The sequence below is a fragment of the Cyprinus carpio genome, chromosome B11 (genome assembly GCF_018340385.1).
Source record: "Cyprinus carpio isolate SPL01 chromosome B11, ASM1834038v1, whole genome shotgun sequence".
NCBI lineage: Eukaryota > Metazoa > Chordata > Actinopteri > Cypriniformes > Cyprinidae > Cyprinus > Cyprinus carpio.
Genome location: NC_056607.1, coordinates 24,675,301 through 24,701,086, shown reverse-complemented (window position 1 = coordinate 24,701,086; position 25,786 = coordinate 24,675,301).

The following is a 25,786-nucleotide window of genomic DNA, read 5'->3' as shown; positions in this document are numbered from 1 at the left end:
AATCAACAGACACTTTTTTTTTCTTTAGGACCCAGGCTTGATGTGATTTCTACACATTTTCCGTAAAGAAACTCAATTTAAATAGCATAAACTACTCCAAATAGACTTGAAAACTGGATTTTGCAAGGGACAATGTGCCACATACCAATAGGGGGTAAGACAATATCGATACTGTATCACAATAGTTTGGTTTGGCCGATACTGTATCGTTCTCAAAAACAGAATTTTAAAACAAAATCATACAAATCCATGGCAGTTTGTTTCATTTTAGAGTTGCGGAGTGTTCGCCGGTGCCTGTGCAGTCCGGGTGAACTTAAGAACAGTGGTGGACAGGAAATACTAGCATTAAGGCGCGCCACTATCGTTAGTGTTAATATAGTTCGCTGCCAGTAATGGAGGATGAAAGAATTGTTCCAGTTCCGGCCCCGATGTACAAAGCTGAAGTGTGTGACTTCATTTGGGCTTTTGCGGTAACATCCACCCCTAGACAGCAGCCGTGGGTGGCACTCGTTTCCGCCGCGTTCCGTGTAAAGAGTCTTTCGCGCAAAGTGCGTGGGAGGTAGGGGCGCTGGCCCCCCCAAAAAGCAGCTGCTTTTCTCTCGGGGTGGGGGGCATTTTTGTGCAGTTGGGGTTGGTGTCCACGTCCACGGGTCTCGGATGAGTACCACAAGGAACACTAATACAAACTGAAAAACCTGAGAAATCTAAGTTGAAGCGTTCTGAGAATGTTCAACATCTGTATTTTATTGTATTGGTTTTACAAAGTTGTGTTGTTTTCTTTCGGAAATCCTGCAAGAACTTTATTTTCATTGATATTAAGCAGATGTAACTTTTTGTTCAGCCCCAATAAACAACAGTGGCCATGAAATTAAATCCCAGGAAATTCCTGAAACTGAGTTAAAACATCATCTGTATGTGTCCAAAATGTAATGGAGTGATAAGGAAGAGTGCAATGACACACCTGACGAACTCCCCTGGGCAAGAAATCTTGTTTGTGAACACAAAGATTGTGGCCGAGCTCACCAGGTCCTCCGTTTGCTTTTACCGACTTGATGTCCTTTTCACAGAGTCCCTGAAATAGACTCTCTTCAGGAACGTGTTTGAGCGTATGAGTTATCGACTCACCAATGTTCTGATTAAAAAGCAGGTTCAAGCAGTTGAAATATAAGAGGAAGTGTCTATTTACCTTTATTTTGTTTCTGTTTGTCCTTGTTGCTCTTTTCTGCTCTGCTTGAGCTTAATATAGGTTATTACAGTGAAAATGAGAAATTAGGCAAAATGCATTTTGCTCCTTTAATAGCACCCTTAATGGGTCTAGCATAGATTGCAAGTGTGGCCCCAAGGCCTCTCTTGCATTCCATAAATACGTTTTGGTAATACAAAGCTGGTATTAAACAATGGATTATTCAGACGCACTTGAGTTATGCCACTTGTATGGTGCTATGCATCACATTTTACATCATACTGTGGTTTGTTTTTATCTTTATTATAAACCCCTGCATGATTGTTCATAATTAGAATAATCAAATCATTTTCAATTCTACATTCTTGACTTACCAGTGGTAGTTCTATATATATATATATATATATACCACCTACACACATACTCCCCCCACCCCTTTTACCCACCCTCAAGTCCTTCATTATTATTATTGAATTGGTATTACTATATACAGTATTATAAACTGGAATCAATTGTAAAAAGTAAAACATTTTAAATGCATAAATTTGAAGCTAAACAATTTCAACTAAATTCAGATTCATTTTTATAGTATTTTGATAAACCTAAAATACATTTTGTACATGTTTTATTGTTTTGCTTTGTGTGTTCTCCTATGGACCCGAGTTTAAAAACCCTTGGTCTATGGTGACTCAGGTCCTACAGTATAATTTCATATCTACAGTACTAAAACAGAGAAAACATATAAGTCTTTATTCCTCCCTAGCTCTCCTTTCCACATTCATAATAGTTCATCAGTGAAACAGAGAGAAATAAAGTAAAATGGTCAAGGCGATCCTGTACACAAAATCTGTCTGATTGAATGATCACAGTTTCGCAGCGATCACAAACCCCCCCCCGTAATATCATGCATGAGTCATACAGTAGGAGATACGTAATTTATGACGAAAATAATGACAATTTTCGATTTGGGAGAAACTCTGCACTACAAATGCAAATGTACGTAATGTCCAAAATTTATGAACTTTATCTCAACCAGCAAAGCATGATTGTTTTGTGTCGAAGGCTGTTAGCAGGCTGCTCAGAGTGCTCTCAGTTGAATCAAAATCAAGAGGACTCGTGGTAATCAAAGTGAACACTGAAAAAACCCTGTCAAGACAAACAAAAACTGTGGAGATGGTCGCTGTGGCACAGGTCACATACATAGGACAACAAGACGCAGAGATGTCACAAAAGTCTACATCAGTCTCTCCTTAACCCTGTCAGGTAGAAGCCCGGAAATTCTCGATGACTGATGAGACAGTAGCACATGGTGCCCACTGATAAAGTAAAGGTTGTCAAATCCGGACGGGTGTCCTCTGCAAGAACTCTCACCTTCTTACCACCCTTGAAAGAATCTGGTCGGTCTGACACAAACCACTCATGATACATGTTATCATCAAATAAACAGTTTTTCCATTGACTTTCATTGCAGCAGTCATGTGTGACTGCCTGCTTATGTCTGGCTTAAAAAAGGTCTAGAGCTTGTGGTACTGGAAGGAAGGACCAGAGCGAGTTTATAGAGTCTCCCCCGGGTCCAACATGTCAGTTGTAGTTACGTGCCATTTAGCATCTGCTTTTTAATCAAAGTGACTTACAGACATTAATTGGGCTGGGACAGTAGGCCCTGAAGCTAGTGCTCACTTCAAGGTCAAAATGCTGAAAAGGCCGGCTGGAAAATGCAATTTCTTGGTTAGGAGCCCATCTTCTTAACCATTACACAAAACACTTGATGACAAGGACACATTAAATTGACAAAAAGTGACAGTAAAGGCATTTATGATGTTACAAAATATTTCTATATCAAAGTTTAATTTCAAATAACGCTCAACTTTTTATCAAAAAATTCTGAAGAAAAAAATTATCATGTAATACTGCACACTTTGTTATTTCCAAATGAGTCTGACCGAGTGCACTTGACAGTAAACTTCACTTCATTTATTATAAATAGCTATAAAGTAACACAAACAGAACAAAATATATATAACTGAATTAAGAACTTAAACAAGGTAACTGTGTAGGGCAAGCAAGCTACTCCCAAACCAACGGGGCAGGCTTATGCAGGAAGCACAAGCTTTTCTAACATGTAAAACATCTAAAGTGAATAAATAATAATAATTGGTGCATCTCAATAAATTAGAATGTCGTGGTAAAGTTCGATTTATTTCAGTTAATTTCAACTCAAATTGTGAAATCTAGTGTATTAAATAAAACTCAATGCACAGAGACTGAAGTAGTTTAAGTCTTTGGTTCTTTTAATTTTGTGATGATTTTGGCTCACAACAAAAAACCCACCAATTCACTATCTCAACAAATTAGAATATGGTGACATGCCAATCACTAGCCTAATCAACTCAAAAACACCTGCAAAGGTTTCCTGAGCCTTCAAAATGGTCTCTCAGTTTTGTTTCATAGGCTACACAATCATGGGGAAGACTGCTGATCTGACAGTTTTTCCAGTAGACAATCATCGACACCCTTCACAAGGAGGGTAAGCCACAAACATTTAATTGCCAAAGAAGCTGGCTGTTCACAGAGTGCTGTATCCAAGCATGTTAACAGAAAGTTGAGTGGAAGTAAAAGTTTGTGGAAGAAAAAGATGCACAACCAACCGAGAGAGGATTGTCAAGCAAAATCGATTCAAGAATTTGAGTGAATTCTTAGCACAAGGAATGGACTGAGGCTGGGGTCAAGGGCATCAAGACCCACACACACACACTGACGTGTCAAGGAATTTGGCTACAGTTGTCGTATTCCTCTTGTTAAGCCACTCCTGAAACCACAGACAATGTCAGAGGCGTCTTACCTGGGCTAGGAGAAGAAGAACTGGACTGTTGTCCAAAGTCCTCTTTTTAGATGAGAGCAAGTTTTTGTATTTCATTTGGAAACCAAGGTCCTAGAGTCTGGAGGAAGGGTGGAGAAGCTCGTAGCCCCAAGTTGCTTGGACCCGTAAGAGAAGACAATGCTGAATAAAGTCGTAATTTTTGTTATTTTTGGACCAAAATGTATTTTTGATGCTTCAACAAATTGTAACGGACCCTCTTATGTCACATGGACTACTTTGATGTTTTTATTACCTTTCTGGATGTGGACAGTATACTGTACATTCCTTTTTTAATGGAGGGACAGAAAGCTCTCGGACTAAATCTAAAATATCTTAAACTGTGTTTCCGAAGATGAACGGAGGTCTTGTGGGTTTGGAACGGCATGAGGGTGAGTCATTAATGACATAATTTTAATATTTGGGTGAACTAAGCCTTTAAACTTAAAGTTAATATGGGAAAATGGACCAAACAATATTGACAAATGCACATTTTTGTCCAATTTTACTATAATAAATATTTACTACAGGAGTTTAATAATTTTCATTATTTAACTAGCAATTTTGCCTAATTCAATAAAATTGAGATTATTTCTCTCATGGGAAATGAGAAGGTGTCAGGGACTAGGGATGATGGCATCTTTATTCTGTTCCTAAAACTTTAGTCGCTCTCACTCATCAGCTAATGTATTAGCTGCTAAATCGACAAGACTCAAACGAGTGAATTGTAAAATGGTTTCGCAGCCCATTAATTGGATCCAAGAACAAAAAACACACAAGTAGAGTGTGCATGCATAAGTAGGTCATTCACACACTAATCCATGCTGTGGTTTTCCAGACGATGTTCCCTTCAGATTACTGTCTGGCTGAATATCAGTGTTGCCATTATAATCAGGTAGTGGCACCCATTACAAGCATTTTAAATTAATTACATTCCCACTACCAAAAATCCACTTTCTTTCCACACCTCACTGCCTTCAACTTAATCCGGTCAACATATACTGACAATGGTCTCAGGCCTGTGCTCTTCCACAACCACAGATTGCTCTGAGGATTTCAAGTATGAAAGTCCTCCAGATCAATTGCTTTACTAATCCTGAAAAAATGTAGAAACACCATGTTTAAACTGTATGCAACAACTAATTATGAAGCAAAATCCCTCAATCTAACTAAATTGTTGATGGTTTTTAATATTACTTAACATCATGTCTACATTGGAAGCATAAAAAAAAAAAATATCACTAGCTGACATCATCATACCAACTCAATAAGGATCTAAGTGAAACTAAAAAAAGAAAACATAATTTTGGAAAATCTTTGAGCTTTCAATAAACAGCTGAATAGAACTGATTAATAAACAAAATTATTAGCTACTCACCATCAGGAACACTGCAGTTCTTCAAATGAGCAATAAGCTAATCTTCCATACCAGGCTAACTGTGCTATGCACCAACATAATACAAGCCTGATCAATAAAACTCCTGCAAAACATTACATACAGTAGAATATCTTAAACTATGAGACATCAATGAGTCAGGAACAAAAAAAACTTACAGTCATCGCTGTCTTAAACTCAACAAGGACTGGAGATAAATTGAAGTCTCTGACATGGACATCTACAGTAAGTAAACTCCCTAATGAATCCCCTGCAGTTTCAGTGCCCACAGGTGATGCTAAAGCAACTACAGTGCCCTCTTCTATTACAGTGCCCTCATCCGATCAGATACATTGTTACTGCACCAATAGCAGAATAGTAAAGACAATATTGTCCGAACCACATGATTGGCGCACCTGATTAACTGCTCATGTGTGAGAGCACTCTATGAAGGGACGTAATGTAGAAATAGTGTCTAATACCATGGAGACAGATGGCTCTTCACATCAGGATGACCTTGTGCAAAAGAAAGGTTAGTAATGTTTTCCTGTGGTTTGGAAATGGTTCGGATGTGAGAGGATTATACCTCATCAAATTCACAGTTTTCTCTAATCTGATATCTATCAGATTTGTTGTTAAAACATTTCCAATTACACTTAGCCACAAATGTGTCTTCGCAAAATGGATATAAATCTGATTTTGAATACCCATGCTATATTCAAATTTAACGGAGTTCACGTCAAAGAAAACAATAGACACTGCATTTTATTTATTATTAGCTATTTTCAAGATCAACGATCACAACAGAACGTGGCATCAGCAATGCCAAGATAATAGCCTCACTTCTTTTAATGATGATGATTGTGTGTTTAGCGTCTGAGCCTTACTTTCAGGTTTATGCATGGCGTGCCCACTAAAAATACAAAATTTTCCTTAACCACATGGTTTTCAAGTTACAAATAAAGAGACTGTTACTTTCAGTCATGTTGTTGTTGTTATGTTTTAAGCTGACTAGTTACACACACACACAAAAAAAAAAAAAAAAAAAAAAAAAACGAAATCGTGAATTGGTCAAATTTCTGAAAAAAAAATCCAGCCCTACCTTAAATACTTGTCATTCCAAACTTGCATGCCTTTCTGCTGCACAACATAAAATAATATATTTTGAATTTTGGTAATCAACCTGTTTTATTGACCACTCGTTCCTAATGTATGAACAACAAACAAAGGACTGGAGCTATCCCTTTAGATGATTAGCTAAAGCTAGTGTTTATGTCGTGACATGCTGCCTTGTAAGAGTAGCATGTCTAAATTCTTAGCATATTCATAAAACAGCAAGACTCTGAAGTGGAGGCCCACTCCCATGAGGCCACGGAAGAGGAGTTATGAATGGCAATGCTGTAAAACATCCAGATTCATTCATACTACGCACCTTCATACTATATTATACTTTTAAACAGTTCATCATCAAATGTAGCACCTCACATAGTAAGCAATTTGAATGCAGCTGGTGTAGGACAGCACTAGGAAGCTGAACATTTGAGAGGGTAAAATTGGAAATAATTTCAGTATTGTAAATAACAACCTTGAGACAAAATTATGCCTGTGCAAAAAATAAACAAAATAAATAAATTACAGGAGAAAAAAAAAAAAAAAAAACTATCAGCATGGGGGAAAGGGATTATTAAATTATTCTTACTGCACAGGTTGTGAAAGCACAGGTTCCTGTTGTGTGTTTCCTAGTGCACAATTGAAGGTGTCAATTTTGTGGTAAATTTAACGAGAAAGGAAAGGTGAATGTCTGAATTTGATGCAAATCTTAGCGCTGATTAAGGTGCAAATTAAAAGGGGAACTGAAGATTCATGCTGTTTAAACATCCGTTACTGAATGTTAATTCGCACAATTTGTGTTCAATTTTGATATAATACCCCTATATGTACCTGCTGCAAATTTAGTAAGCAGTTAATCTACTTATTTCATACATTTCACATTTTTTAAAAATGTAAATAAATAAAAAATTATTAAATATTTAAAATAAAAAACCTTTCCCCCCTAAGTGCATTAGATATTACCAAATCTGACTCAACAAATTAACAAGTAAACAAATAGGTTTACATAATAAGTGAGCTTCACCCACATATATACATAATAGGTTACACAGTTTCTCATATTTCTGTGTAACATATGTACAGTATGACAGTGAGCTACTGTACATACTGTATAAGTAAAACAGTATAACGACATCAACACAATTCCATTAAGGCTGACTTCTGTTTTGCATGTGACCACACAATGCTTTTGACATTTATCACCATCATAAACTACAGTGTGTGTGCGTGACCTGCACTCTCTCAGGTTTCAATAATAGGTTATACATTGTTCTTTTAGAAAAGAGCCTTTCTATTGTGTGAAAAGCCTTTCAGATGTACTTGGCAGGTCACAGTAAATGGAAGGAATGGCAGCCCTCATCAGAAGACGGGGGAAATGATATCATGTCCATGTCGTGGACTGGAAATAAAAGTGTATTCACAGCGTTCTCGCTCTCACTTTCTTACCTACACTGTCAGTCAATCCTTATCCTTAGCTGAACGATCCCAATGGCTTTGGTCTGCTCACTGGAAAATAAAAGTGTGCATGTCTGAATTTATGACCTGTAACTTAATATAGACTCAAATATAGAATGTATGCATACTGTACGTATGTCCTTTGGATGTCTTTAAAACTATGGAAGCCCATTTCCACCATGGAATAAAAAATGGACAAGGTAATTGTGAACTTTTCTCTCACAATTTAGACTTTTTTTCTTGAAATTCTGAACAATTAAATTTGTTTCACAATTCTAAGAGAGAAAAAAAAATCTGAATTGCAAGAAAAAAAACTATTGTAATACCAAGTTCACAGCTCTCAATTCTATATCTTGCAATTTATATCTTGAAATTCAGATTTTTTTTCCCTCTTAGTTCTGAGTTTACACCTAGCAATTTTAGTTGTTTGCATCATCTACAACCAGTTTTAAAAAATAAAAATAAGTTAAAAAATTTAATTGTGACTTATCTCACAATTCTGAGTTTTTTCCTAGAATCGCGAGAAAAAAGTCAGAATTGTGAGATTGCAATTACCTTTTTTATTTAATGTTCTGTGGCAAAATCAAGATTTCATACAAAAAAAACAATCAATAAATAAACATCTGAAATTTAGGTCATGAAAACTTTCTTTTCCTCTCTCTTGCTGAGCTAGTCATGATACTTTCCATTTTACTTTTTTTAACATGCAAAAATAATTAAATAAATAAAATAGTATGCATGCACACTTACCTTTATATAATTAGTATTAATTAGTATATGTAATTAGTATTTTTTAAAGCACCAGATGTGGAGTCATATGTTACACTTCTAGTTTTATCAAACTGAGCATCAAGCTTTAGGGAAAGTATTTGTAGGATTCTGTTATACAGAGCATTTAAATGCTGAATTTTTAAACAACAATTACATTTATATGAGCTGCAATAATGTAATAATGTCTACTGGTCTCATAAAGAATGAGGATTTTCCATTTAAACAGCATTTTTCTAATTACCCTCAACCTAATGAGGTCAAATTCAGAATAGAGAATAATCAAATTAAGACATGCAGTATTCCAATTCCAGTCATATTACCTAAGACACGCAGAATGTGGCTCCCTAAATTCCGTGGCATTTTGTACAATACAGCAAACAAACCACAGCAATTTATCTGCATAATTAATGACACAAAACAAAAAATGAAGCTCAGTCTCCGAAAAATTTGGGTTTACTGCTGTACAGAGCCACTGATTTATACTACTCTAGTTTCTGTTCATTTTCAGCATTCATTTTTTGTATTATTGATCCCATTTGAAAAACACTGCCTACTAATATCAACAAAACAAGCCTCTGGTTATGTTTTAAATACAAACCTCCATCTTTGCCATATGCCTCAATACTGTTATTCAATGTATACTTTCTTTCATTTTTTGTTTTTCCTTCATTGTAACAAAAAAACTTTTTTTTATTTTTATTTTTTTTTACCTCTACTAAGAATCACCAGAAAATTAGTACCAGGGCTTACTAATGACTTCATGACATGGCAAATAGGCTACTCCATTCGCAAATTTTAATTAGGTGATGCTTACATTGTTAGTAAACAATTGTTAGCAGTCCTGTCATGTTTCTTTGGTTCTGGAAGCTTCAGGTTTGGATGCATCAACAGGTTGCTGAAGTCGCTCTGAAGAGCAGTGCCCGATAAAAGTGATGCATTTCGGATTATATGTTAATACTTACTTTACAAAGTATTCACACATTATTTATATGTTCATATGAGTTATTAGATGCAAATATATTTCCCTAATTTCAAAGGAAATTGAACTAAGCTTCTTGTCATCCGGTTCAAATCTGATTCTCTTTATCTGCACTAATATGTCTTGCAGGCTGTTGTTGAAGGGTGACTGGAATCTCGTTGTTTGGATTGAATATATTAAGTTATTTAGAAATACAGTACAATTAAAATTTGATTTAAAAAAACTGACTTCAGTACAGCAATCAAAAATGGATAAGTCATTCTGATTTAGTAGGTGCTGTACCTGCCTGGAGAAGAAAAAGAAGAAAAAAAAAGAAATCATGAAAAATGATTATCATTTTGGAAAATATTTGTCACTTGTGATATTTTACTGCTATTTCATTAAAAAGTTAGGTGGATTTTATTTTAAAACATTACTAATATTTGAAATATTTGGAAAAATCAACTCAATTGCATGCATGTTCAGTAAACATTATGAAACCTCTTGATTTTTATAACTATTCATGATATTTGTATGGATATGAGTATTTTACCATAAACTAATAAAATGTGAGGTAAATGTATTGCATTTTTTAAGCCAATTTTTTTTTTTTTTTATTGAAGTCCTTCAACCAAAATGTTAGTAGAACATGCTGTTTTATTGATTTTTTACTTTTAAATTTATGCAACCAACATGCATACAGAACTACTCATTTGATCATTCTTATTTGTCATTGACCCCAAAAAACTGTCTGCAGGTCATATTTTAAACCCTATAAAACAGATAATCAGTACAGCTTATATTTGATTATTCTAGATTTCTTATGCTTCATAATCCCACACTGTTATACGAAAAATAAATACATTTACTGCTTTATATGGCATTTCCTCCTTTTTAAGTCACTTTGGATAAAAGTGTCTGCTAAATGTAAATGTAAACCTTAGGCTACTTTGAGACTTAAATCATTCTTTCATGTAAATTCATTCCGACATACAATATTCACTCTAAAATATTCAATATAAAATCATATTTTCAAATTGTACAATAATATTGTACTGTCAGAGTCTAGTGAGTGATTAGGTATTATTCACAACACACAATAGGCAACAAATATGATATTAGAGTAAACATTTTGGACAGGAACAGAAGGTCACAGCCTACAGCCAATTTTCCTAGACTACAGCACGTAGCTAATTAATATTCATGAATCAATCATTGGGCTATAGAAGAACAGATTTGTAAATTTACGCCAGGTGTAGATATGCTTGAGCTGTTTGGCCTTGTACTCTAGTCTTATCACACGACTCACCACTTGCTTATCGCCATTGCCGTTCAGTCATATTATTTCTGATTCCATGTAGTTGATTGACTACCATATTCAGTGTATTTAAATGGTATGTCAGGGTACACGTTCAGACAGGTAATGTCATGTCAAAGTTGTTGCAGTGTATAATTCGACTGTTAGTCGAATTAACAGTCCTATCTTTACCTGGTTAGTTTCGCAGAGTCGTTCACAAGCTCCACGTGCAGCAGCTGAGAGCAAAGAGAAGCGAAGGCCTTCTTTATCGACAGGACGATGTCGACGGCTGCTTCCATCTGTTTTAGATGAAAATCGATTTCATTCAACGATGTTTTCGCTCTCTGTTTTGAAGTATCGCGTCACAGTTTTAGAGGAAAACGGCTCCAAACAACCCCAGCGCTTGAACTAACTGAATCACTAACTGATTCAGAACTACTGGACTACTGAATAAAGCGCAAAAAGTAACCGACTCAGTAGAGTGATTCAGTGTTCACTGACAAACAAACAAATACTGGGAGCGAGACATGATTGCTGAAAAAAAGGAAAATGTGGTTGATACAGACTAGTATTTTGTAGCATATGCTAGGCTACTGTGTCTCATTTCTGAAAAATTCCTTTCTGAAAAAGTTTATACATCTCACAATTCTAAATTTATTTGAATTCTGAGTTCCCATTTGGCAATTATTATTATTATTATTATTATTATTATTATTTGCCTCAGAATAAAAAATACCCTATAAATACATTAATAGGCTAACGTAATTGCGATTTTTTTTTTATCTCACAATTCTGACTTTTTTGTCGCAATTGCAGGTGTAGCCTATATGTCACAATTAAGGTTTATATTCTACAATTCAGAATTGCGAGTTAAAAAGTAGCAATTTTTACATTTTTTTTTTGGGGGGGGGGAGGGGTATTTTTGTTCTGTCTATGTCCATTTTTCTTTTGCACTTGCATTACATTATTGTTGTTGCCAGATTCTCAAACTAGCAAATTACAGCTAAACAGATGTTAAGGTGAAAAATATGGGGGACCCTGGCTGGAAACTACACTTCAGCAACTTTCCATGAAATCTTCTGCAGTAGTTGCTGAGGAACTAACTAACGATATCCTGCATGGTTTTCTGTTCTCTCTCTTTCTGTACCTTTATATCTCTCCCTCAGGCTTTCTTATCCACTCTCTCTCTCTCAAAAAGAACAGCCATCCTCTATATAACTGTGGGACTCCAGCATTGATCATACTTTTAAAGTTCTATCTATCTATCTATCTATCTATCTATCTATCTATCTATCTATCTATCTATCTATCTTAGATACTCTATTTGTTTTATTATTTAACAGCAATTTATCAGGCAGCACATAACCTTTGAGTAAAAATAATTGAAAGATGAATTAGATTTAATCAGTGCCGTAGGTGATAATGGAAAGATATTCATCCAAATGCTCCTTTCAACAATAGACTCAATTCACTTCAGGTTTTTAATGAGAGCTGTGATCTGTGCTCTTTCTCGTTAATACATTTGTGAGTCTGCTTCAAACGTAGAGATTAAAATCACCACTCATGTTTCACATGGATCCATCCATATGGACTGTGAAGGTGAAGTGGTTGTTCTAGAAGCGGTTTAATTAAGGATTACACCTTCACAAGTGGGGCTCCTATTAAATGGCATGTACTGTAGGGCTCAGGATAAGGATTTCCAACATTTTTCTTTCTTATTCTTTTCTTTCTTATTCTTTTGTTTGTCTTCTGACAAACCAGGTCACCGAAACCAAGGAAATGTCTTACACTTTGATTTATACCTGTGAAGTTTCTGTAAGGCAGTTGCTGCTGGACTTTTTAGCTGCTTAAAGAATGTATGGAATTCCACCAAGTATATTAAATAATTTATCCTCTCTTTTCTTCTTCATTGTTTTATTGTTTACCCTCATATTACCTTAAATCTTCAGCAAAAAAAAAGTTCTTGTGTTTTGGTTACATGGTGTATATATATAGTTTACTACATTTTGATGCCATGTAGTTTGAGTTGAGAACTGCAAAACTTTTGTGAGTGCTGCTGTACAAATGCACTTTTGTTGAACCCAACACATTGACATTGAATTATTAAACCTATTTACAGCATTAGTTTCATTTCTTGGGTCTACTGAGGCTGTTTTGGTTGGCATAGGAACCGATACCAAAGTACCAGAGGCTGGTATCGGGCCGAAGCCAAACTTTGATATTGATCCAACCCTGATGTGAACATTTTACTGTTCCCAAGTTGCCTTTAATTTTGTACAACTGTGGTTAGGAAGTGCCAAGATACATTTGTTACATGAGTTCTATTTATTTCCTGTAAAAAAAAATGAAAAAAGCTGTTGGTGTCTACACACACCAAAACAAACCTGATGGTAAGACTTCACCAAGTATTAGCAAAATATGTCTAAAAAGAGCTCTTTCTTGGTCCCCCTGGGCCCCCAGAACCTCCTTTGACCTGCTGTTGCGTTGCTAATGGATTCTGTGTGTATGGTCACTTATCATTTCTGTATCATTGTGAGCCCAAAATGCCATTACACTAATATACCTCCCGTCTCTGGAGCTTTAATTACTCCCTGTGAGCAGCGAGGAATGAAAGGAACATCCTGTGGAGAAACCTGCTTCACCTGCTGTTAATGCAGAGCCAGTACTAGAGTGTTTGTTCAGTGAACAGTTCATAAAGATACAGACATAAACAAGTTATGTTGTAACTAAGACAAACATGGAGGAGTACTAGTAAACTAAAGCTCAAAAGTATTTGTTTTTTAAAGGTACAGTGTGGAATTTCTGCACCACTCACCCGTGTGAACTAGAAATGTAAAGGTATATAAGGTTGTTGTTTTTGTTTTTCCAAACATTCTGCTAGTCCCACCCTATTTAGAATGACAGCCTGCTTTGCATTATTATTATTATTATTACATTTACACTTACATTTAGTCGTTTAGAAGATGCTTTTATCCAAAGCAACTTACAAATGAGGACAATGGAAGCAATCAAGTGCTATAACAAGCAATCATTTAGCTTAACACAGTACACATAGAAAGGGGGTTTTAAATAATATAATAAAAAGGAACATAGAATAGAAAAAGAATAGAGCAAGCTAGTGTTAGAGGTCTTTTTTGTAGAATACAATTGTATAATAAATGAAAAGAAAACAGATAGAATACAAAAAAGATTACAAAGATCTTTTTTTTTACAAAAGAAATCAAGCAGCAAATGAATAGAGTGCAAGTCTATTTTTTTAAAAGAATAGAATTGGAATAAGAGAGGGCTAGAGTTAGAGGGTCAAATAAAGATGAAAAAAAAAAATGTGTTTTTAGCTGATTCTTGAAGAAAGGGCCTGATCTTCTTGATGTTAAATAAAGTAAAATCTGCAGGATCCGGACAATTTTAGCAATGTGGTCTGAGAAAGTCAGCTGATCATCAATCACAACTCCAAGGTTTCTGGCTGTTTTTGAAGGAGTTATGGTTGATGTTGTTAACATAATAGATAAATAGTCAAGAAATGATAGGTTTGCTGGAACCACAAGCAGTTCTGTCTTGGCAAGGTTTAGTTGAAGGTGATGGTCCTTCATCCAGCAAGAAATGTCTGTTAGACAAGCTGAGATGGGAACAGCTATAATCGTCGGATCTTTGGGATGGAATGAGAGGTATAGTTGCTAGTGTCATCAGCATAGTAGTGATATGAAAAAGCCCTGTTCCTGAATGACAGAACCTAATGATGCCAAGTAGACAGAGAAGAGAAATGGTCCAAGAACTGAGCCCTGGGGGCACCCCAGTAGTTAGATGTTGCAACTTGGACACCTTACCTCTCCAAGATACTTTGAAGGACCTATCTGATAGATAAGACTCAAACCACTGGAGTTTGGGTTCCTATACTACTGTTCAAACTTTGAAGGCAGTAAGATTTAAAAAAAAAATTGTTTGTTTGTTTGTTTTATTTTTTAGTGCTTTCAAATTATTAATCGCAGTTAATCTCATCCAAAATTAAAGTTTTGTTTACATAATATATGTGTGTGTACTGTGTATATTTATTATGTATATATCACACATGGAAATACACACATGTATATATTTAGAAAAATATGTTGTTTATATATGAAATATATTTATATATAATATAAATTATATGAATATAAATATGTCTCTTATGCTCACCAAAAGCTGCATTGTATTTGATCAAAAATACAGTAAAAAGGGTAATATTATGAAATATTATTACATTTTATAATAATATTCATGTTTCCAATTTGAAAGTATGTTAAAATTTAATTTATTTCCTGTGATAGCAAAGCTGGCATTTTTGGCAGCCCTTAACACACATCTTCTGTCATACAAATTATATGATTTTTTTTTTTTTTTATAAAATATAGTAAACAAATCTGCATTTATTATTTGAAATATATACTTTTTTAAACAATGTTAAAGTGTTTACTATTAATCAGTTTCAATTTAATACATCTTTGTTGAATACAAGTATTTAAAAAAAACTTTTTATTAAAACATCGGACAAACTGTTTAAACTGCTTCAAAAATATAAATTACACAAAATACATTAAATGTTTTGTGCTGTATATCTTCAACTTAGAACTACAAACTGTTCATTGTCTAATATTAGTAATTGTCATTTGTTTTGTTTTGTTTTGTTTTTTATTTTTATTTTTTTGTTTTTTTTTTTTTTTTTTTTTGTTTTTGACATCCACCATTTAATTTCAGGTCTGAGTAACCAAAATGAAGGCTTCTGAACTTTGTAATTAGTTCATCCATTTTAACCAGTTTGAAGACACCATTTAGGCTAAGTTCCATTCATTACAAACCTCATAGGTGGTCTTTTATCCAATAGACAGCGTGATCATATGATCAAAGCACAAATGGAGGCCTTGCATTCTCTCGATTATTTTGTGAAAGCACTGCTACCCTGCATCTTCAGAGAAAACTCACATTTAAAGCTACAGAATGATCTCATAGTCACTATAGCTTTAAAAGGTAATAAAAATGTAAATTTCCGGTTCCCCCAGATTTCAGCTGAGTTTTTTTTTTTTCCTGAGAGCATGTCAGTGGCCCATAAGAAAGGCTTTCAAAACATGACTCACCCTTGTGGAGCAACCATGCAAGTCCAAAAATCTGAGCTCTGATTCGATTAAAAAAACTCCAATCAAGCCAATATTTCATCTCCACTCTATCAAATAATGCCAAGAGTCATTGTAATCCATCGATATTCATTTGTTTTCAGCGGCATCCCTCAAGAGTGGTTTTCCCCACACAGATGCTATGACTGTGCTGTTTAATTGCATACTCTCTATCTCTGGCGCGGGATTAACCGTGGGTGTACCGCCCATGCACACCTATTCTCAGTATCCTCACTGGTCTCAAACTTTCCCCTTAAAAGCAATCCCACAGTTCTTGTCATTTTATTGGATTTTTAAATCCCCTACATTTCAATTACTACTGGAGGTGACCAGAACAGTAGGTGGTTTACAGGACAGGGCCTCATACATTAGTGCTTTCATCTCATACTTAATCCTAGTGGGACGTTTAAGATGAGTTCTAGTACCATCTTCCAATGATCTCAGCACTATCCCAAGCGAAATCACAAGGCAAGTTTTGGATCGACCTAAAAATGACAAAATAATTCTTCAAGTATATCAAATGCAGTTCACTAAATTCAATAGTTTTTGTTTATTAAATTATATTTCTGTGAGGTCCTGTGGCAGCTTAGCAAGCGCCAGTTAAGATATATGAGAACACTTATGGAAATTATTATTATATAGTTCAACACAAATCAATCAATGTATTATTATAAATAAATATATCTTGTAATAAATTGAAATATTAGTTAAGTGATGTGAAATAAGATTCTTATCTTATAATGATATTATGGGCATGTTAATATTGTAATTAATAAATCGTTTGATTTAATGGATAGTTCCAACACAGACTAACTGATTTATAGTCTCAACACAAATTGATTAATTTATTATTGTATTATTATTAACTAATTAAATTTATATAAACATTATGAATTAACAACATAATTTGCTAATTTGCATGGATGCCACACAGTTTATTAAGTTTAGAAATTTGCATCAACTCATTTTAATTAAGTATACTGAGCAAGCACAATTTTTTTTTTTTTTTTTTTTTTTTTTTAGTAGGAAAGTATTTTGCAGGTGGGCCAAAGATTTCAGTCCAGTCTGGTCAAACTTCACGGCAGGAGTTTGGCTGGTTACAATGCCAGCTGGTGCCTTTACCGGCTGATCCCTGCCATCATTTACTTCAAAGTTCTCGTCTTTCTGTACTTGTCTTATGCGGTCTTCCTTCTTCTCCTTAGTTCTCTGTCTGTCTGTCAGTCACTCTCTTTCTCTTTCTAGTTCTCTGCACATCTCTTAACATATGGGGGAGACCAGGAATAGTCCTGACCTACTTGCAGCTTTGCGCCCAACAATCTCCTGACTCAATCCTCTTCCTGGTTCTGATCCGGATGCGGCACTCTCCCAAACTTTACACACCTACATCTTACGGTGACATCTTTGACCTGCACTCAGTTTTTCATAGTGTGCGAGTTGAAGGCATTTTTTGCTTGAAACACTCCGCTTCCTTATATTTATTAATCAGAAGCTGGCTTATGAAAAAAAAAAAACAATTGCATTGTTGCGATGCAAATAAAAATTGAACTCTCAGCTCTTTCAAAGTGTAAGCAACTTCCATAGACCACTAATGCAGAAATCTACCATTGTAATGCAATGAAAGTGATTTAAATTTCTTCCACTGTTTTTTATTTCCTGCTAATTTTTCATTTCAGTTCTTCTTGCCCACTCGTTTTGTATGGCTCATTATTTCAGATGTGGATCGAAGAGTCTTAGCTGAGTTTTGGTGCATTGATTGACACCTAAAGGCCGAGGTTAGGTTGGATTTATAGTTATAAGTGGAAATAATCCATCCTTCTCCCCTCTACAAACCTGAGCCATTTGTATACATGAAGGTCACACTATCGATGGATGCCATTAAAAAACAGGCAAAGCAAGGTGAGCCACTTTTAGATCAATATGTTAACAATCTAAAACCTGAACAACAGCAGCCATTTAGAGACAAGCTTTTCATTCCTAAAGCCATCAGGCTGTGGACCTTTTCAAATCTGATTTCCAAAGCCTTTTCACAAAGTTGATATAAAATTGGGCAATATTAGTTTGTGGCATTTGTCAGTTTGTTAAACTGTTTTTATTATTATTGTTATTATTATTATACATTTTTGTATTTTATTCATTTATTTCAATCACTCACTCAATCAATCAATCAATCAATAATGTAACTCAGGTTTATATTAAAACACCATTGCAAGTATTTAAATGGAGATGATTTTTTGTGTTTGTGTCTTTTCTCATCAATAATGAATGTAAAATAAAACGTAAAAAGTAGACTGTTCTCGTGAGTGCGGATCATGATCTCCTATACTAAGGACAGTTTTATATGACACATATTCAAAATATGACATTTTCATATGATTTCAAAGTTTTGGCCAATGTATTAAACACAAAAGTGAGTTTAAGTCCAAAATATTTTATTTTTATTTATGACACAACAATATAGAAAACGTTACAGAACACAAAAGTCTCAAATAATTAATCAAAATAAAATAACATAAAATCACCATAAAAAGGCTATACGTTTTTTTTTTTATTATTATTTTATTATTATTTTTTTTTTAGGGACAGGGTGAAAACATGATTAAAAATTAGAAATGTAATAGTGTTTGATATCACATATCAATGTTCTCTCACATATCATGAGATGGTAGTTTTGAATCTACTTTCAATGTATGTAAAATAAGATAATTTAAGGAAGATAAATAAACAGTGAATTAAATATATCATATAGTCATAATGAAATAAAAATTAATGAAAAACTTTTATGAATAATCTTTTCTTATAAGTAGTAGGACTGCTGTTTGAAATAAAGACATGGAAGAGCTTGATTTTTTCTGTTATTTGCTTAATTAGATTCTTTTTTTAAAACTACAACTTGATGTTTGTGAACTTGCAAGTATCCCTATCAAGTGCATACTTTAGGGCAACGGGATTCTTTGGAGCCACCAATAAGACTAAAAGAGCTGATGTAAACCTCTCATGTAGTGGCTTCAGAAGTGATAAGCTTCAATGTTTATTTTCCCAGACGCCGCGTGAGGCAAATTGACTTTGGCTATCTCAGCGAATAGCAATTATCTGAGGGCGCCAGAAGCTTCTGCGCAGTGAAGACTAATTAGTTTCATTAACCTGCACAAAGATAAAAAACAATTGCCATAATGTAATTGAAATGCCTAGTTGCACCTCTCTTTCCTCCTCTCTTTTTCTCGTCACTCTCTATTTTGCCTCGGCCTGATTTTCTTCATATTCTCATTTGTCCTGTTAGTAAGTACATTTCAATTTGAATGTAGAAGAACAATACCTTCATCAAAAGGATGTTGACTTCTTGTCTCCAGTAACAGTATGAATGTATTTTTTGTACCATTATTAACTATTGTATTTATGTAAATTCGATTGCTTATTATGTTGCATTTTCATAGTATTTTATGCAGCATTTGTTTTTGTTACAGAAACACACAAATGGCCAGAGTACCTATTGGCCGTCCAAGTTAAAGGGCTGTTTCGCTTTATCCAAATGAAAGCAGATGAGGCTTTTACGTATTCAGCTGTCATAGGTCCCAAACTTAAACAGCAAGTAAAGTGAAATTTGCATTCAAAATGTCATAATCAAATTTTGTTATGACAAAGCAAATGGCATTTTTTGATGTACTATTCTTTTAAAATCTGGGTTTAATATCAGATTTAGACTCAGAGAATCATGTACTAGTTGGTACATGTGAGCAAAACATTGTAATACAATATCAACACCTAAAACATTTTATGAGGAAGTTTATGTATGTGTAGTTAATACAGTAGTGTAAATCTCTAGAGATGAAGATCTGTTATCATCTTCATTATTAGTAACATAATGTGTGTGTGCTTTTCCTGGTGCCCTCTATGTATGTGAGCATTTGGTGTTTTTATTGGGAATAAAGGAGAGATTGACATTTGTAAGGGCTTGTTTGGTCTTCTTGCGTACACAAATGGCACAAACACCAGAGCCAAATCTCACATGCGGGGTTTCTCAGTTCTCTCTCCATGTGAAGAAGACATTGGACTTCTTGTTTTGACCCTTTTGACAGGGTGAATCAATAGAATGAATGCATTCAAACTCATCTCAGCTGGATCTTGGGGTTTTTCACAAGACTGAGGAATATATGGCTGAATGGCAGCATATCTCAGCCAATATTTTTTTTTTGTAAAGTTTTTTTTTTTTTTTTTAAGTGTGTGTATATATAGTTTTAGATAGATTTTAAAATGGGTTAAAATATGGCACTGGTCAAAAGTTTGAACAGTGAATCCTGAAAAAAAAGTATCAAAACCTATCTTACATATTATTGACATACAAACATGTATATATATGATGTATATTTATACATCGTCTTGGCAGCGCTTACTTAAAACTATACATGGTTTAAACTTATATCTATATTATGTGCTATATTACACTATTATAAGGGGATGTACGACTAACTATGTGTTGATTAGAAAAATAAAAAGCATAAAGATTATATTAATATATTAATTATTATCCTGCAGTGAATGCATATTTACTATCATTCAGCAATTCAATTATCTCCAGTCTACATATGTATATGTGTTGTGGTGTTTCATATATATATATATATTATATATATATCTATATATATAATATCTATATTAGATAATATATATAATTATCTGATACAACGGTGACTAAAGGCGCCCTGGGGTAAAAGGCGCCTTTGATAATATTTTCCTCTAAACCACTAGGATGGGCAGAAAAAAACTCGGTGTGGAGCACTTTTCAAAACAGCCTCTTTTTTAAGATGCACATGCAAATTTGTCTGATCCTTGATGCGATCGCATGCAGCAAAGCCAAAGTTGAATTCTGTGCTTACTTGATCTAATATTTGATTATTTTTAAAATGTTGTAGTTATAAGTAGGAAGTGCGAATTGCTAAAATGATCTTTCTTTTATATTTTCAGTTTAAGAGATAATTAAAGCAACTTTTTAAAATAACGATAAAATATGTAAAAGTATGGTATTTGGGGTTAAAAAAAAAAGCGCCTCTGCTGTTGGGGCTAAATGCATAGTAGCCTGATTACATGGTAATGAATAGATGGCCTGACTTCCATTTGTTGACCATGTCATGGTTAGATTCAGATGTAAAATAGCCTAGATTTGGTTGATTGTCCCTCTTAAAAATGCAGTGAAAAGCACATATTTTCTTAGGGTATGCCTTTAGCCTTGTTGTATACCCCAATATATCTATTATAGTATATTATATATATAATATATATTATAGTATATATATCATATATTATATATATAAAGATATACATAGACATATATCATTGTATGCACATTTATGCATGTAATTTCATCATTTTTTTTTTTATATTAAATTAAATTCTGTCCTCGTCATTATATTGTCATTAGCCATATCTGTAATCACACAATGGCAGTATATCCAAAAACTCTACCAGTATATCCACTATCGCTAAACATTACCAGCCTTCATTTGACTTATGTCATCTCATTAACGCACACCTCTTTAAGAAATTCACAGCGATCTACTGAGTTCCCGATAGAAGTAAAGAATCTGAACAGCCTCTACGGACTCATCTGCATCCCCAAATTTTTCTCCGTTACTGGCTGCTTTATTGTAGCAGAGCCGGTAGTTGTAGTATGTCCATACTGCAATATAGTATTTAAAGTAACCCCTGGCCCAGAAGATGTCAACTCCCAAAGATCCTCTGTTTTCCTGTCTCTGTCTGATATATTTCAGGAAAAGTTTGGTCTTTATAATTCGCTCCCTCAATCACTTTGAGATTTAGGCCAACATGGACAGAAACTAGATATGAGAACCTAAAATGATACCAGATCTTTAAATAGCATATGAAGTCCGTCAGTGCAAACCTATCCATATTTTTAGCAACTTGCAGATTTCCTGGTAGCCATTATCTGGGTCAGCAAAATCTACAGCCTCATGCTCGATGTGAAATCATATTTGTTTGAGGTGTACTAAGTGGAAGAAGGTCTCCACTGTAAGATATCATTTAATCTGACTTTCCATTGAAGTCCATGCTTTGATATGTACAGTATGTGCTATTATGTTTATATGTTGCACCACTGCATCACAAAATCTGGAAGATTGATGACCAGTGATATTACACCTACTTTATCCCCACAACATTTCGGATGTTGCCGTACATCGATTATGCATAGACCCCCATTAGCTATTTTCGTCTTACTATGAGTTGAGCAATAAGTCCGGTTAGCCACATGGAAAACTATCCACATGAAAGAGCAGAGAGATGAAATGGTGTTCATGTAAAGGGTGTGTCCGACATTTTCTGCACTAACCAGGTAAAATGTGTTTGGATGTGTTGTATGGAATTGCGTTTTTGTTGGCAGAGCATGTCGGGTGCCTGATTGCCAGATGAAAGCTGATTAAGAAATGTAATTCTGGTCCTTCCATCTGTAATTAGGAGGTTCAAAACCCACACTAACTCTCTTGTTTGGCTAAAAGCAAAGACTGAGTTTATATTTGGACTGTGGTGGAAACTGAATAGCAGCAGTTGTGGGTATTTCCTCCCCCGCTTTTTCTGTCCCATCCCTAGTTTCCAAAATTAAAACTCACAAATAAAGAAATGCATCTTCGTTGACCAAGGGAAATTAAGTTGTGAAAGTCTCAGCTCTCAGGGTGGAAGGAGCGCGTGGTTCATTAACCGTCCCCATCCCACTACACTTCCTGCCAACACCGAGACTCAAGGCCTACTGTGACCTTCGTGGTACAAGTCCAACTCTCGTAACAAACCATGGAACCTCAAATTCTACACACTGTTTCAACTATGTTTGCGATTAATTTAATATTTGAAATCACCACACCAAAGAAATCTGATAACAACTGTGTCATAAATGTTGTTTATTTTTGCTCAAACAGCATTATAAAAAGTTTATTATTCAGGCTAGATCAGCCAGGCGCATGCGCAGTCCTGACGCTCGTCTCAGAACGCTGACTGTTTGCTATAGCAACCAAGATGCTTCTAACAGTGGCTGCAGTGACGCACTGAGCTGTACCGATCTAGCGATTGGCTCCTTCATTCAGAAGGCGGGCTTCCTGCATTTGAACAGCCATATTGAGCGTTGCATTTTTCCTCTATTCAAAACTATATAATTGACATGTCTTTGTATTCTATAGACTTTGGTAATGTGCATTGCTAAGAACTTCATTTGTGGCAACTTTAAGGCCGATTTTCTCAATATTTAGATTTTTTTTTGGCACATATACATTTGAGGATTGGTAGCCATGTTTTGCTTACAGACACTGGTTCTCCAGGTTATTATTGACCTCCTCAGTTGTGTCAATAAACAGCAATTGAATTTCCATCGAGCTGTAAAGAGCTCTGACTCCCAGTACACTGAAAACAGTTCATCTTTCAAAAATAGTTTCCAACTATGGGAAGTCAATGGGACCCCAGCAACTGTTTGGGAGGGTATCAATAATCTCAAAATAATTTCTTTTTGTGTTCAGCATAAGAAAGAAAGTCATACAGGTTTGAAACAACTTGAGGGTGACTAAATTGATGACCGAAAAGACTTTCATTTTTGGGGGTGACTTTTGCATTTAAAATGCTGGTTTAGTGTGTTGAAATATATTTTGTTTCTTTTTTCTATTAAAAATGCTGCAGGTGAACCATTAAAAAACAGAAAAGAAGAGGAAGAAAGAATAGTTCAATAGCATCAGGGCCTGGACATGCATTCAGATCACAAGAAACCCTCGCAAGCACCATGTCCCAGCAAAGGTCATACATGCTGCCTGCAGCTCCTCATCCTGCAAACAGCCCTCGCTTTGAATGTCGAGATACTGTAACAAGATTAAAGGAGCTGCTTAGCTGAAATACAATAAAGACATTTTTACTCCGGAAGGATTGGGATCAATGGTCTCTCTAGTGTGTTTTTCCTGTAATGGGGCATGCATAAAATAACTGGAAAGAAATAAGAAGTTAATCATAACGTTTCCCCCGTCCTTCACACAACCTCTCTATGCGTGACTAGGATATTATGGGATGCCGTATAACATCAGTCCTGGCTCCTTACGAGGCCGCTGTGAAGACGCAGAAGGATGGATGTCAGAAATGACACTGGCTCTTCGGCTGACTAGCACATGAAGAGATTCAATAGCAGATAGAAAGGCATTTGATGAGCCGAGATGTTTATCTGGACTTAAAATAAACGAATAGGCTTGAAAAGTATTTGTAGCAAGGTTTGGGTTTTATAGTTCTTGGGGCTTGTGGTAGTTTTTGAAAATAGTTTTTGAGCTAGTGGTGGAAAACTTCTTACTCTAGAGTTACCATGTCGGAATTGTCTCTAATTAAATGGTCAATGTTTTAGAAACACTGAAAAAAAGGTGTTTTTGCTGAGTAAGAATGGCTTCCCACAATGCTCTTCAATCTATCTGAAAATCTAAGTGGTGTATTGTGAAAATGCAGCGGAGGGCTTTATAAAGGTTCGGTTTGAGAAAGAAGGTTTTTTTTTACTCTTGTCTGTAGTCTGTTTCTCTGAGCTTCACCAATCTCAGCGAAGTTCGCCTCAGTTTTCAATGATTTGATGTTTCTTTCCAGAATACATACAAAGAGGATGGGAAATGAGTGAATGAAATATCTTAAACAAATATTCAAAGCGTTCTTTGAAGTGTAAATGGTGTTTTGCAGGCGTCAGGAACAGTGCGAATCATCCCAGGGACTCTGCCAAGTCAAAGAGCACGTCAAATGTGTTCGATTTTTCCTCAGTTCTTCAAAAACAGAGCTTTGCGCTGTTTCCCCTCCATTAAGCGAACGACAAATTAAAACCCAATTAAGCTCACAGCTGGTTGCCCTGGGGCATGTGGGTGAGTTTGTTCTAGTGTACTTCATTCCTCTTGACTTTGCCAGTGCCAGAGCTATAGTTTAGGTGTGGTTGAGGGACAATCAGGAAGTATTAGAGATATATAAGATACTTGTATTGATTCACACTGGTTTCGCTGTATTTCTTTTAATTAAAAAAAATGATTAATACGTGTTATATACGCAGATTAAATTTGGTGCCCAAGATTAATATCACACATACACTTAGAGAAATGGACCCTATTCAATAATACAGGAGCAGGACTGTTTATGAATAAAACATCTTTTGCTTGAGAGTGTGAAATAAGTTGGGTCCTTATTGTACTCTTTTATAGCACTTGACTAATGTTCAAAAGAGCAAGCAAAAAGAGCATCCTTTAGAATGTTTCAATGAGGTACACAATGAGGTACATATGGGACCTGAGGGACAGAGATAAAAGAGACAAGAACACAGGTAAACAGTGTTTTCAGGCCCATCTGCATGAGACTCTCCTGGATTTAAGGTGCCCCAGTGGCTACCACACGTCTCTGATCTTGAAGCTTCACAGAGTGGAAAGACCTGTTGGATAGCTTGTTATAGTCACCCCTTACTGAGGAGACACATGGACATACACACACATAGATGTGTGCTTTGTCTTTACTATGTGGGTTTGAGAATGCTAGCAACACACACAGGCACACTCGCCTGTGCACCCTCACTCTATACAAGGAGGCTGCACACATACAAACATTATTTTTGTTAATCTAAAACAAGATGAAGGGAGTTTTGGAGAG